Source organism: Canis lupus, chromosome 9 (assembly GCF_048164855.1).
Source record: "Canis lupus baileyi chromosome 9, mCanLup2.hap1, whole genome shotgun sequence".
Lineage (NCBI taxonomy): Eukaryota > Metazoa > Chordata > Mammalia > Carnivora > Canidae > Canis > Canis lupus.
Window position 1 is genome coordinate 43,754,659 of NC_132846.1, and position 15,260 is coordinate 43,769,918.

Consider the following 15,260-nt stretch of genomic DNA (forward strand, 5'->3'; position numbering starts at 1 on the left):
GAGGGCACTGAGACTCAGAGGTGAAGCAACTTGCCCGAACTAGTTGAGACCATTCAAGTGGGGCTTCTCCATCTCAACTCCTGCCCTTTCCCCTTTAGCCAGTGCCCCAGTTCTGCAAACCTGTTGACTCCAGCACAGCCCCCAACTAGAGAATCCTGCCTTGTCAGCAGAATGTCTCTACAAGCTGACATAGGACATGTGCACATTCGGAGTCAGGGGGACGGCTGAGTTTTCCGTTCCAGTTCTGCGTCTGCTTTGTTGGCTTAAACGAGTCACTTCTTCCTTTGTCTGTTTCCCCTATTGGTAAAGAGAAGATAATGAACCTTTCCACCTATCAGGCTCACTTGAGTGTTATAAAGAATAATGAGGTGATATTTGTAAAGTGCTTTGAGCTGCTAGGAAGGAGGAGGGGTGAGTTCAGTAGAGAGCATTATGAGCTGCAAGCACTTATCAATTGAGCTGCTTCACAATAGCAGAAAGGAAGAATACTCAGAAATGAATTCCAGGGACTAGCCCTGCTTTGAATTTAGGAGGAGGATTAGCGGGGACCTAATAGGTATTCCACTTCTCCAATTTCTTTAGTGTGCCGTCAGACTAGGAAAGGTAATGACATTCTTCTGTGTCCGATTCAGCCTGGAGTTTCAATTGGGATGTCAAAGTATACTTGCCTTCTGTTCTCATACTGAGGCTATGTTATGTGGTGATTGTGAAAGCCCTGGGCATCTTCTTTCCCCGGGGGTAATTTCACTTAAAAGCTATACAAAGTAATTTCTATGCAGTGGCTGGACTGCTGTTTATAAGGTTGATTAGTGGAGCTTCTAAGTCTAAATGTGCCTGGGGAGCAATTTGGATGAAGCAGAGAAATAAACGGCAAGGTCTTCATCATGGTTGATCTTTTTTTATGACCCCACTCTGTGGGGATTTTCTCAGGAACTCAGATGTATGTACAATGCAAATCATGGGGCTTGAAGGCCACCCTGGCATCCCCTTGCACATGAAAACAGACATGTCGCCCAAGTGAAAGTGAACTTGCCAGGTCACTAAATATATTTGGAGCCACCTTTTAACCTCCCCCTCCTCCACCAACGGTTTAAAGAAAGATGTTTATGGGGGCCCGAGACATGTGGGAATGTTTCCAAATGATTATTCTGATGAAGGTGTCTGTATCTCCACACTCCGACTCAACTGTTTGAAGACCCTCAGTCCCGAGTTCAGGTCTCTCTCATTTTCAGTGTCAAGGAAGAAGAGAGAATAAAAACAAAACCGGAGCAGTATTTTGAGCTTGTGCAGCTCTCTGTGGGCCAGCTGGACAATGAGCCAAGAAGAATGTGGCTCCCTCCTTAGTGGGCAGGAGCAGTGCTTAATTTTATCATGGTCCTCTGGAGGGTGTAGGGAGAGGTCAGGGGGTCATTTGGAACAATAATTTTCCCGATCAAAGTTATATTAAGGAACTTACACCAAATTGTGTCTTTGTCCACTAAAGTTTATGAGCCTCTCTGTAACGGCTGCTTCTGCAAACCCTCCCTACCCCCTTCACCTGTGCTCCAGGCCTGCTCTACAGGGGCTGCCTGTCTGGCTTTCCCTTCCCGGGAGGCAGGAGAGGCAAGAGGTGCCAGCACTTATGTCTGTCTGTGATGACTTATGAGTTTCCGGTAACATCCTCCAGCGTGGGGCAACCACAAGCAATGGGCCCACAGGCAGTGCCTCCAGATACCTGTCCCCCTCACACACGTGAACACACACAAACACACCCAGGACACGGGAGCCCCCCTCTGCCCCAGGTCCTGTCATCCCGCTGTGTCCTGCAAAGCTCCACTGTGAATCCTGCATCTCTGTGGAGGCCGACTCAGACCTTGAAACCCACTCCTGGATTCCTTCCTTCCTGGGTCAGCCACCAGCTCACTTTTGTGTTTCCTCTCCAAATCCCTTCTCTGCCCTGAGACTCCATGAAATAATATGGGATTTACTTGGCAGGATTGTCTGACCTCCTTCAAAGACCCAAGTTTCTTGTTTATTGTAGTTGAATGTCTCAATCCTCCAAAAGCATTTGGAATATTTTCTTCATTTCCCTCTCTCAAGGTATCTATTTTGTCCCAGACATGCCTCCCCCAGTGTGTTTTCGGGGAAGGACACCGAGACTTTGGGCCCCAGCTGCTGCCCTTTCCTTCACCTCTGTCAGGGCACAGACCGGCACTGGGCTGACCTTCCCGGGCAGGCCAGAAGAGAAGGCTGTGGAAGCCCGCACGCCCCCCACTGTCCCTCCCTCTGTGGCCACAGCTGCTTGCCCTCCCCACCCCCCTCCCCTGCTCTTTTTCTCAGTGAGCCTCAGCGCCAGTGCCCCAGTGAGCCTCTGGGAACAGAGGTCTGTCCCCTGCACTGGCCTCGGCTCCCCACACTAGAACATTCAGGCGTCAATGGGAAACAGCAAGATCTGTCAGCATCGCCCCTTTCTTCTGGGCTTTGAGGGCCACATTCTCCACGGCCATCTGTTCCCTTTCACCTCTCTGGACAATGTTGCTTTTTAAAGCCAGCGATTCTTCCTTCTTTATCCCCTCCTCTCCCGCCTCCCCTTCTTCTGTGCTCCCACCCTTTCCCCCTCATCTCTCTCTTTCCCAACCCTATGAAATTAGCCTCTCTTAAGAGAAAACTTGCCCTTCTTCCACACAAAGCTGTTTTGCAACCACTGTGGGTTTTTTGATTTTTCGTTCTTAAAATTTTTTTTTGAAGTGACAGTTTGCTACTTTTAAAGTTTGTGATTGTCTTGGGGGTATTCTTTTGATAAGGATGGGAGGGAGGAGGACAGAAAAACTTTTCAGTCATGCAAAAAGAGAATATAGAATAATAATGAGTTTTAGGTTCCTGCTGGCAGCACTTGCCTCTTAAAAGAAGGAACCCTCCCTTTCCTTCTCTAGATGGAAAGTTTAAGGCAATTTTGCACCCTAAAGGTACTTCTGCCCTGTATTTTATTATTATTTTTGTTGCTGCTACTACATTGTTGCTGTTGTGCTGTTTTTAATTTAGAGCTAGGGCTGCTGGGAAGTGGGTATGTGATCCCTTTGGTCTTGCACAGAGCTGTATGCAGTTACAGAAGTGCCCAATCAGGTGGGGAGACCATGATGTCTTCTAAGTGAAGCAATCGATCCAAAGGTTCAAGTAGTATCCAAAAGGGGATGTTTGTTTGCCAATACTGACCCATGACTAAGTGTGTGACCTTAGGCATGTCACTTTCCCTAAGAACAATGATGATGATAAAACCTTTTACTAAAAAAATGCTTAATACGTGATTTTTCTGTGTGCACCATGACTCTGTTTCATAAACCAGATGAGTCTATGATAATGTCATGAAAATTTTATGGGCCATCCTTGGCTAAGTATGATATAATAATCTACTGCTGGGGTTAAACTTGGCTGCTGATGTAGGAGGTCAGCAAGAACAAGGACTCCCAGCCCTGGCTGCTTGTCGGAGTCATGGGCAAGGCTGGAACACAGGCTCAGGGGTCTGACTCTCAGTGTTTGAACCCTCTATCCACCACTTGCTAGCTACACAAATGTGGCACATTTTTGTCATCTCTAAAATAAGGGTAGTAATGGTATCCAACTTCATGTTGTTATTGGAATGACTAAAAGATTGTTATCACATAAAGTACTTGAAACTGCTTCTGGCCCATTGTAGATGCGTGTGAATGTCAACCATGATTATTGACCCCCTTCCTATCCCACAACCATATTACAGATGAGAAAATGGGTGCACTGGCTTCCTGTGGGGCTTTTCTGACTACATCACATTTACCTTCTGCTGCTTTATTTTTCATCATAGAGTTAACATGGATAAAAGAAATAATGTAATTATCAATGGGATTGCAATGATGATTAACATAGCAATCCTATTTAGAAATGTCATGAAATAGAAACACCCTAAGATATAAAAAAAAGATATATAATCATGTCTTTTTGGCAAAGAAGGTGAACCAGATGTGGAGATTATATTCATGGAAGGAAAGCCAATCATGATTTTGGCAACTAAAGTTATTTTACATATTTTCAGTTGGAAATCTACAGAACCTGGAGATTTATTTTTCTTCGGTATCAGTTTCTAGAAACGTATCATATGACAAAGAGTTTCCCAACAATAGGGAGAGAGCATTATTAAAATATGCTTTCCTAGACAGGCACAGATGACTCTGAATAAGAAATTGAATATTGCAACTTAATAAGGAAAGGAAAATGAGTGGAGTATCTTGAAAATGGGGTGAGTTTTCTCTCCCAGAGAGAGAGAGAGGTGAATGGTCATTCTTTAAATACTTTCTAAATGGCTGAAAGAAATACTGAAAGAAGTGATGAGTCAGGCCGCTGGGTTCAAACCCTTGCTCTGCCACTTGCAGGGTCACCTTGGGCAATAACTTTTTCTCCAGCTCAACTTCCTTCTCTAGAAAATTGGTATAATAATAACATCTCCCTCATAGAGATAATGGGTGTATGGTAAGGTATTGGGTCTAGTGTTTGGAACATACTAATTCTTCCAAAAACATCACCTCATAATTCTTTAATGCCTTGCAACAAGTGATGTCTGAGATATGGGACAAGTTATACCAAGCTGGTGATCTTGATCACTTTGTGAACCTGGTCATTTTCAGTAAACCCATAGTTCTGTCCAATTTCTAGATAGACTGTGGCCTTCAAGGAAGAAGGAAATTGCTTCGCTCAAGAACTCATATTTCACAGATGTGTGCTGACTGCCTGCTGCCACCAAAACCAGTCCCCCCCAATTAAAATAGTCTTGTTAGCATCAGCACATTTTTTTCATCAGTTCCCTCTCCTGCCATGAGGTTCCTGCCTGAAAATACTTGACTGTACCACCAGAGGTTGGGGCAGTCTTGTAAGAGAATACTGAAGAAAGTTATTGAAGGTCATCTCCATCGCCCAAGATCCCCCACAACAGGGCAACCCCCTCATGCCTGGACCCTGGAACCTGTGATCCAGAGACCACCGTGAATTCTGAGCATGAATGGAGTTTCCCCCTCTCCTGTGGCCCCAACTCCTGGTGAGCCTTATGTTGGCATGACAACCATGGGGTGTGTGTGTATCCATGTGCACACCTCAAGAAAGGGAGAAGTGCAGGAGCTTCTCCTCGCTTTGACACAAAAGGCCCAGCTCCAGATGTCAAGGAAACAGGCTGAACTGAAGGAAGCTGACAGTCCTCCTGAATTCATCAATGTGGGAAAAGATACCCAAAGTACTTTTGGGTTCTTGTCTAAAACTCAGGGTGCTAAGGACCCGGGGATTGCCTCCCCAAACTATTCACCATTCTGTGTCTGAACCCCCATCCCCCTCTCACAGCCTTCAGGGGCAACAAACATGTGTGATGCCAGCATTCCATTCCCTCCCATGCATGAAAAGATCCTGATTCCTATCATGATCATGCTACTTCCCAGAGGGGTGCTTGAGACGGGGCGGGAAGAAAGCGTAATAATAAATCTTTGCACTCCGGGCAAGGTGATAATTAAAAGCATTCTCCACAGCCATGTGCTCTCTAAGGCCGAAAGGGAGGCAGCTGGTCAGCAGAAAGTCCTAGCATGCCTGGGCTCGGGCCCCAGCTCTGCCTCACACTGGGTGTGGGTTTCAGTCAAGTTACTTCTTAGTCTATGAAATGGGAATAATGATCACACTGATGGTGTGGGATTGAGGGAAGTAGCGTGTTAGTGCAGTTTAAGTTGAATTCGTCAGATACACTTCTGTACTCCAGAGCACCTCCGGGCTCCCAGCTCCTGCCCCACTTGATTCTCTTACTCCCTCACTTGTGCTCCATTCCTGTTCCTACTGAAGAAACAAAGGGAAGCCAGACTCAGAAAGCTCAGCTATGTTTGGGGTCTAGAAGAAATGCAGGTCAAGGAGCCTGACTGACAAGGGGCCTTAATGAGGGTGCCTGCCTTAGGGGGACCCAGGCCTCCTGACCAGCCCTGTCCTATTTGATGCTGCAGGCTGTCAGCTACCCCTCCTCCACTTTCTGAGTTGGCGCTTTGGGTTGCTCCTCTGATAACAACTCCAACCAGATGAGTTATGGCATTTCTAAACAGTTTACATCTCTTCCGTATTCCCCTTGGGAAGTGGGTGGGGGATAAAGTCAGCAGATAGGAGTCTTAAAAACTGGGCCAGAGGGTGCTCACCAGATTGGTGTCTTCCATTGATGAAAAGGATGCAGAGCTACATGACAGAACATGAAGGAGAGATTTTTTTTAAATGCAAGCGCATCATCCATTAACACCACATGGACTGTCCATGTCTGAGAAGTCTGTAATTGCAAGCTAAATAGCAAATGCCTGACATGTGATTTTTTTCAAACTTTAATGTATATAGGGATCATCTGGGAGAGCCTTTTGAAAATGTAGACTCCTACGCATCATTCCTCAGAGATGCTGATTCATTGAGTTTGGGATGGGGACAAGGATTCTACATTTTAAAAAGTGGTTTACTGGGATGCCTGGGTGGCTCAGCGGTTTAGCCCCTGCCTTCGGCCCAGGGCATGACCCTGGGGTCCCGGGATCGAGTCCCACATCAGGCTCCCTGCATGGAGCCTGCTTCTCCCTCTGCCTGTGTCTCTGCCTCTCTCTCTCTCTCTCTCTCTGTGTGTGTGTGTGTGTGTGTGTCTCTCAGGAATAAATAAAGTCTTAAAAAATAAAAAAGAAACAGAAACTATCTCAACTACATATCAAAGGCAAACACATAATTCTAATCTTTAAGCAATTATAGCATAAAACTACAAAGCATGGAATTAAAAAAAAAAAGTAGTTTACCTGGTTGGTGATTCTGATGCATAAGCATGCAAATGAAACAATGCCCTAGTAATTTCTCCAGAGATCCAGTCCTGTGTCCTGATTTTATGTCAGTGACCCAAGTCAACAATTAGGGTAGGCTAACCTACATTTTCACAGTTGGTGGTGGTGGTGGTTTTTTCTGGTTTGTTTTTTTAAGTAAAAGAGTTTAAATCTACAGAAAAGTTCCAAGGAAAGTACAATGAACTCCCACACCTGCTTCACCTAGACTTCTAACCTTTTGCCACATTTTTAAGATCTCTCTCGTATTATTATTACCAACTTATTTTTTTATAACATGAATCTATTATTGTTAGCTTTAGGAAACCATTTGAGAATAAGCTGTAGATATCATGACCCTTCATCTCCAAATACTTCAGAATTTATCTCAGAAAAACAAGAACTTCTCTTACGTAATAACCACGATACAATGATCTCACCCAGGAAATTAGCATTGATATAATACTATTATCTAATATACCAGTCAGAGTCAAACTTTGTTGGGTGTCTCAATTTTGTCCTTTATGGAAATTTTTTTTTTTTCTGATCAAAGATCTACTCCAGGATTAGACATTCTATTTAGTTGAAATGTCTTCATTTCAATGTGTTAATGTGTAACACATTTCAAATGTGTTAATGATTTTTTTAAGCCACTGATGTTTTCACAGAAATTTCTTTCTTTAAGAACATATTACCTGATAGACAACAGCATTTCTTTTTCCTTTTGTCCTTATTACTGGCAAAAAGCCAGAGATATAGTGCCAGCCTGAGCAACAGCAGACTTAACCTGGGCCCAATCCTGCATCAGCCAAGGCCTGGGGAAGGACCATATCTCCTGGTCCTGGGTTTGCCATGTGAGCTGATTCCGCATCACTATTAATGTGTTCCTCTTCTCCTCAGCCAGGTGGGCTATCACCTAGCTTACTCATTGTCCAGACTAGTTCCCTGGATATGTAAAGCTACCAAACATTACTTCACGATAGTTTAAATCTCCCCAGGAAGAGTAACTGATAAAATATATGCCACTTTTTGTCCTTCCAAGCTTTCTCCAAAGGCAGTTGGCTGAATGCATCCCTCTAAGGGGTATTCCCTCACCCCCCACCCCTGGCAGCCAGGACCTTAAATAATCTGAAATCAGAACAAGTGACTATCTTTCTTCTGCTTCGGCCAGAAAAAAAAAAAAAGTCACCTGAAAAAAATATAAGACGGTTAAAAAAATGAGATGAGCAAGTATAATGCCAAGACTTAGTAGAATCCAGCTCTGGTATCCTCCTGTTGCCCCAGATTCTACAATGAGAGTGGAAAAGCAAAGCTCATATCAAGACAGCTGATTGGCATAATTTGAGGAATTCACTTATTTATAATGAGCATCTAGAATACATTGCTATGGAAGAAAACCCATTTCACATAAGCATCTTCCTGATTGATGTTGAATTAAGCCTAGATTCAGAAAGACAATGCCCCAGATTTCCTTAAATGGTTAAGTTTTTTGTTTTCTTTGTTTATTTGCTAGTATTTACCTAAGAATAGTATGCATTTTCTCTAATAAGTGAGTTTAATTTAATTAAAGAGTTCTTTTCAGAGGGTCAGGGAACCTGGCTACAGGTCACCAGTCAGGATTTTTCCCCCTCCTTAAAGAGCTGGAGGAAAGCTATATTAGAGAAAAGTTTTCAGGGGCAAGGCTTCTTGGGGAATGTTGGAAACAGAGCTGGGCGGGAGGAGATTAATTCTTTCTATTCAGACACCCTAGTTCTGTTCTTCTCATGCCTGTTATTGTTTTCATAGCTATCTTTGAGGACTTTCATACTTGTCACTGCAAACATAACAGAGAAGTTCTATGCAGTATGCCCTATAAAACTTTTGATTGGTAAATTAGATAGGTTGTAGACTGACCATTTTCGTGTAGGGTGAGCTACCTTCATCCCGTCTTGAGATTTCCCATGTGCATCCTGGTTTGCTTTATTAAAACAGTCCTGGCTTATCTCTGTTATCCCAATATAGTTATTAAAATGTCCCCATTTCATTTTCAAAAGTGTCCTATTTGGATGATGACTTACATAACCATACTAAGACTCTGGGAAACTTAAAGTATGTTCTCCCCACACAAAGCCAATGGAGTTGTTTGAGTGGTTTGTGCTAGCACATACCAGTCTTCATCCTAGTGATTAGCTAGCTCTGTTTCTTCCTTCTGCTGTGGAGGATTAACCCATCCCTAACTCTTGCATTCCAAAGGTTCTGATTGCCCCGCCTTTTCTTGTCTTCACATTTCTAACCTTCCTCACTAACAAGTATTATTGGAACGTGGATCCTCGGTGTGTTGTGCAAATAAAGACCCTGGACTGCATTCAGATCTTTCACCTCTAGCCAAGAAACATTGGGGATGAAATTTTCTGCTTTACCAAAGTGAAGCAGCCTAATTCTGTATCAGGCCAAATGCCTTCCTCAATGCACAGATGACATTGAGGCAGTTATTGTGTGGTTTTATGCCTCAGATCCTTTATTTGTAAATCTGAAAGAAGACTAATAGCTTTAAAGTATTTTGAGAATCTCAAAGCTCAGAAGATTATAAATAACAAAAGATATTTTTTTCTCATCTAAAATGGCAGTACAGATACTGCGGTTACTTACTTAATAGATAGCGTGTGTTTCCTGGGCCATTTGCAGCTGATGGGTTTTTTCCAGTGCTCTATTTATAGAGCTAGGTCAGAAATATCACTTCCGTTGGAACTTGACCTACAGACCATTGTCAATTTTAAAGGCCTGAGGAAGTAGAGTGCACACTGAACTGAATACAGCTGGTTCACAGGTTCAGTTAATGAACCACAAACCCCCAAGGAAATTAATTTTGCTGGAGGATAGATGTGTGAACCTCTCCCAGTCTCTTTTATGTGATACCTTTGCATTGTGGCCTCATGGAGCTTGTAGGTCATCTTGAATTGTTATTCTAGAAATAACCTAGCCTAGGCAGTCTTTTTCCCTTTTATACCCCATTCATCCTCTTCAACACTGCTTGCTGAAATTCTGGCTTTCTGCATCGAATAAAATAAGACCTGATGATATACAAACAGGTAATTTGGGCTACTCTGAGAAACTTAGGAAAAAGCAGATCTAAATATTTCCCTACTTCATCTTTTGTTTGGGGCTAACCAAGATTCTCAGTCACTTCCCCAGTTCAAATGAATGACCAAACAAAAAATATATGCTGAAGCTCAGCCTCTTCCATGGGCCTGGTTTTCAATAGGAGAATCTTAATTTCATGAATGGTAATCCCCTTCTGATCCTTACTCTCTCATTCAGACTCCCACATTTATTTAAGCTTTGTTTTTATGAAGTTGTGTTTGCTGGGACTTGGCCACTGGCCATCACATGTTTAATCATCATAAGGTTTTTAGTAAGTAGGATAGACTAAGAAAATCCCTAGTCTGGAGAGAAATCTACTCTTAGGAAAAGGACCACATGTCTGTAGTCTCGTCAGGCTTAAATGAGGGTTAGGTAGTGTACAGCCATTCAAAGATAACACATGGAACAGAACATTCTTAAACTTCTGGGAAAAGTGAGCTCCAGAAAGAAGAACTAATTTCTTGTCATCAAAATGCCATAGATTCAAAGTTGTTAGTAGAGGCAGGAACTTCTGAGATCATTGTCAGTAACCCCTTGTCATGGATGAGAAAACTGGAAGTTCAGAGAGGTGAAGTAACTGGTCATTGCCAAGGCCTGCCCTGATGTTCTTTGTTATGTCACTCTCCTTCTCCCACCCAGTCTTGTTAAAAGCCCACAGCTAAGTTGGAAATAGAACTCCAGGGTCCTGCCATGTAGCCAGCAGCTAACCATATGCTGTTATGCGTTACATAGAACATACTTTAGGATGTGAGGACAAAGAAAGAGACTGTTCATTCCAATGCTAACATGCCATCCCCATCCTGAACTTATTTCAGTCCTGGAAAGATGTATAGGTATTTTCTTCCTTTCTTCCTTCTTCCTTCTTTCCTTCCTTTTATCCTTCTTTCCTTCCTTTCTTACATCTTTCCTTCTTTCTTTCCTGTCTTTCTGTCCTCTCTCCCTCTCTCTCTCTTTCTTTTCTCTTTCTAATCTCAATAAGTTGGTTTTCATTTAAAGGGACGGGAGGGACCAATGTCCAGAATATCCAGCTCTCCTGGACTGCGAATTTTTCCTTTTCCCCTGTTCTGGGAGTCCGTGCTTTTTTAATACTTTTATTATTTTTAACATAGAAAAGTCTCTTCTTTTAAAGTTGATCCTGTTGCTACAGGGCAGACAGTTTTATGTTATGTACTAGACTTTTAGTTTGACCTCCCAGAAATGCTTAGTTAGAGGAGTCATAAATTGAAATGTTTTCAGAGAAAGAGCTTCCTCATTGAAGGCCCCCCAACAGGCCTCTTCTAGATACTGACACGGGTTGGTACCAGAAGCCCATTACCTTTTTGGAAATCAAGGCTACATAGCAACCTGATTATCCTCCTTCAGTCCGATTACACAAGGACTACACCCTGTGTACAGAACAGAGAGAGAGCCCCTTGCCTTGTGAGAAATGTATCTTTGTAACCAACTCCCACTCCACAGGCATGGGGAATTGGATCCAAAAGATAGTGGTCATGAAAGATATTTCAGAATCCAAGTCCTGTTGTTTTAACCACTTCATTACTGAGCTTTACTAGCTTGCCCCATTATTAATAGAACAAAAAATGTTGAAGATGATAATTCAACTTTCTTTCTCCTTAGAATTTAATCTTCAGTGTTTGATCATCATTGTTCCTGTCATTTACACATATCAAATATCTCCATCTAAGAGTCACCATGAACCTTTGGTTGCCTGGAGGCAGGAACTATTATTCACATTTTACAGATGGGTAAGCAATTACAGAAAGAAAACATGCCTTTGACTTACCTAAAAGAGTCTCAGAGAGTGAAGAATGAATGTCCCCACAGTCTGTTTTAGAGAGATCTGATTTCAGTGTAAACAAATTAGATTTTCTCCATGTAGCTTACTCGAATACTTCCATAAACTCAATCCTATGATGATGAAAAATCTCCAATAATGAAAATATTTTCAAAACCTAGTTCACTTATTTGATTTTTCTATTTGTATTGAAACAAACCAAATTCCAATACAATGAAGTCATTCTGCCTTGGCAGGTCTAAATATCAGAGTCATCAAAAAGGAGAAAGGAAAAAAAAAAGGAGAAAGGGAGAGAGTGCTCTAATTTTTAGAACTCCCACTTAAAATGAGCATAAAGAAAACACACTTGTCTCTTTCCTAACCAGTTAGGTCATTAGGCAGGAAATCACCTTGTCTGAAAGGCAGCAAGCAGATTCCTTCTACCTTTGATTTTTCATACGTAACATTAATTATTATTTATGCCAGTCCTTCCATAGAAATGTATGAAAGTCAAAAGACATGAAACCACTAAATATTCTAGTTGAAAATAAAGTTACAGGGGCACCTGAGTGGCTCAGTGGGTTAAGTATCTGCCTTTAGCTCAGGTCATGATCTCAGGGTCCTTGGGATCAAGCCCCATGTCTGGCTCCCTGCTCAGTAGGAAGTCTGCTTCTCCCTCTCCTTTTGCCCCTCCCTCCCCACACTTGTGCACTCTCTCAAGTAAATAAATAAAACCTTAAAAAAAAAAAGTTATAAATTTATAGTAACTGACAGTTTCCCCATCTTCCTTTCTCCCACTTCTCTCTCAGGTAATCCCACCACCTATAGCCACTCTTCAAGGTCCTATTAAGTGAAATAATTTCTCAATTCTGACCAGATTTTTAGGTCTTCAACCAGAGAGGGTCAGTTTCAGGCCACCTGATTTACATGAATCAGCTGCTAGGCCAGTTGAGCGAGGTTAAATAACTTGCCAAGCCAGGGCATGCATTGTCTTTCTGGAAACCCCTTGCCCTGAGTTATCACTATACATCAGAACAGAGGAAGCTGGTTGTGGAGTCAGAGTGACATACAGATTCAGATGAGTGATGAGATGCTCACAATATGCCTCCATCAGTGCCTTCCCAAGATAGGTCTTCAGACTCTGCAGGAGCTATTTGGCATAACAAGCCTGGAGAAGGCTGACTGGAGTAGTGGTGAAGACAGTCAGCCTGGTTTGAGCCCTGCGCTGTCATTAACCCACCATGTGACCTTGGAAGAGTTACTTAATCTCTCCTAGCCTTAGTTTGTCAATAGAGATGATTATATTACCTACCTCAGAGGGTGACTGTAAGGATCAAAAAAGATGTAACTAGGATATGAAGCTCAAATGAGATGTAAGCCCTCCTTATATAAAGGGCCCACCTTGTGTCTCACTTGTAGTACTCTAAAAATATTGTCTTTTCTTATCATTAGCTTTCAAAGCCCTCTGTTACTGTACTTATGGTGGTGTAATGTTTGTAAGCACCCCTGAAAATAGATCTCAAGCCACCCACTGAGGGTTTCCATTAGAAACTTTTCCGATTTGTTTGTACTCATGGCCTTTCATCAGGACCTGAGCTTACCCGTCTGGAAAGCAGCCAGGTTTATGGGTACTTTGTTATACTGTTTTCATTGGTTAGGGACATGGTGTTCTTAAATAGTCACCACTGGCCACATGTGGCTCCTGAAAACATCTTCCACACCTGGGAAGTGCCTATAATTTTATTATAAAAATTTTTTTTGTTTGAGTGCTTAACTAATTAACAACTCCTAATTATTCACATGTAGCTAGCTTTTTTGTGGCAAACTTGAAAGCTCAGCCTTACTTCATCCTGTCATTTAGAAGGTACCAAGCAACAAGCTTCTAACAAGTTTGTTTGAAAAATGTGAAAATGCTATTAATTTTAGCTTAAGCAAGATAGAATTAAGAATGTAAATCTGCCGCTAAAACAGATATATCATAATATGGTTCAAAGTTTAGTAGGAAAAAAAAACAAAGTTTAGTAGGAATAACTTATTAACCATTTAATCAGGATTTATTAAGTATCTTCTGTGCATTAGTGACAAAGAATGATTGAGGCATATATGATTCAGGCAGGCTAACATAAATCAGACATGGATTTGGCCCTCTTAAAATATGTATTAGGGGTGATAAGAAAAGCACACACAAGTAATAAACCATAGGAGAGAAAATGGTGTAACGTGAGAGGGGAAAATAAAGTATTATGGGAATTTAGAGGAGGAAGACAGTATGTTTGTGATAACCAAGAAAGTAGCAAGCAGGAAGTGGTATCCAAGACAACGTGTAGACCTAGAGGCATTTCAGGTGTGGAGGGGACATGGGAAAGAGGTGATTACATTGGAGCAAAGTCTATATGAAGTGGAATGGAGGGAGCAGTGTGGAAAGGCAAGTTGGGTACAGACTAGAAGAGCTTTGGATGCCAGTATGATGAATTTATAACTCTTTGGATGCACTTGGGAGCCATTGAAAGTTTTCGAGCATGCTTGATCAGAAGTGACGGGAGTATGCTTAGTTGTGTGCTTGAGGAGGGTAAGCAGGCAGAAGAGAGGATGAGCTTTATTGAGGAGGACCTGACAGCTGTTTGGACATCAGTTAGAAAGCTCTAGCAGCCATCCCCGGGGAAAAGCAAGTGGGGATCTGATCTAAGGCTGGAGTCGGGGGAACAGAGGGTAGGGAATAGATATAGGTGAGATTTTACAGTTCAATCAACAGAGTGTCACAATTTATTGGAACTGAGAAGCATGGAAGAAGGAAAGTTTAAAAATGGAACTGAGATTCTGAACCAGTTTAACTAGAAGGCCAAAGAAAGGGACAAAGAAGGAAGAGTGAGTTATGTGGGAAGAGAGGGAGAAGAAAAACAGAGAAGGAGAAGAATGCTCAGCAGGGTCCAGAAAAAGCAGAGGAAACAGTATGTTAGTTGCCAAAAGAGGGAGAAGCTTTATCAGCTGCTAACAAGAGGTCAAGGAGAATGGGGACAGGGAAGTCAGGAAGTTACAGGAGACTGTCCAGGGAGAAAGCTTAGAGCAATGGGTCCAGAGAGACACGGTGCAGATGACAAAGTGTCCCAGATGCATTATTCAGGAGTTAATATTTCTCCTAGGCACAGAGAGATGCTAGAGGAGTTTAAGTTAAGGAAGTGATACAATCAGATGAACACCGTCTAGATAATTTGTTTTCAAATTAATTCATATATGTTTTGAATTATGTGCATGATGCACCAAGGTCACCCTAAATTTTATTCTTTCCTATGCTAAATTCTTCTTCATTTCAAAATCGCCAGGCTCAATATGGTCCCAGTTGTTGATTTCCATCTAATTCATTCCCATACCTGCTTGAACCAGAGAAAATGTATGATTGGTGTTTTCTAACCCAGGGGCATTCAACCTCAGAACTGTCATGTTTTGGGCTGGATAATTCTTTGTTACAGGTGCCTGTCCTGTGCATTACAGGGTGTTTAGCAGCATCACCGACCTCTACCCTCTAAATGCCAGTGGCAATCTCACTTAGACATTGCGAA

The 15,260-nt window shown here is 42.3% G+C and overlaps 1 protein-coding gene across 12 annotated transcripts in view; it reads left to right on the top strand.

Annotated features, from left to right (window-relative positions):
• Positions 1-15,260, top strand: part of RAD51B (RAD51 paralog B) — a 696,371-nt gene that overhangs the window by 509,912 nt on the left and 171,199 nt on the right. The window contains exon 9 of one of the 12 annotated variants that reach the window (XR_012036809.1): positions 11,547-11,674. The exons of the other annotated variants lie outside the window; for them this stretch is intronic. The gene's annotated coding sequence lies outside the window, so the exon portion shown is untranslated. The remainder of the gene's footprint in view (positions 1-11,546; positions 11,675-15,260) is intronic. 12 annotated transcript variants of the gene reach the window in all.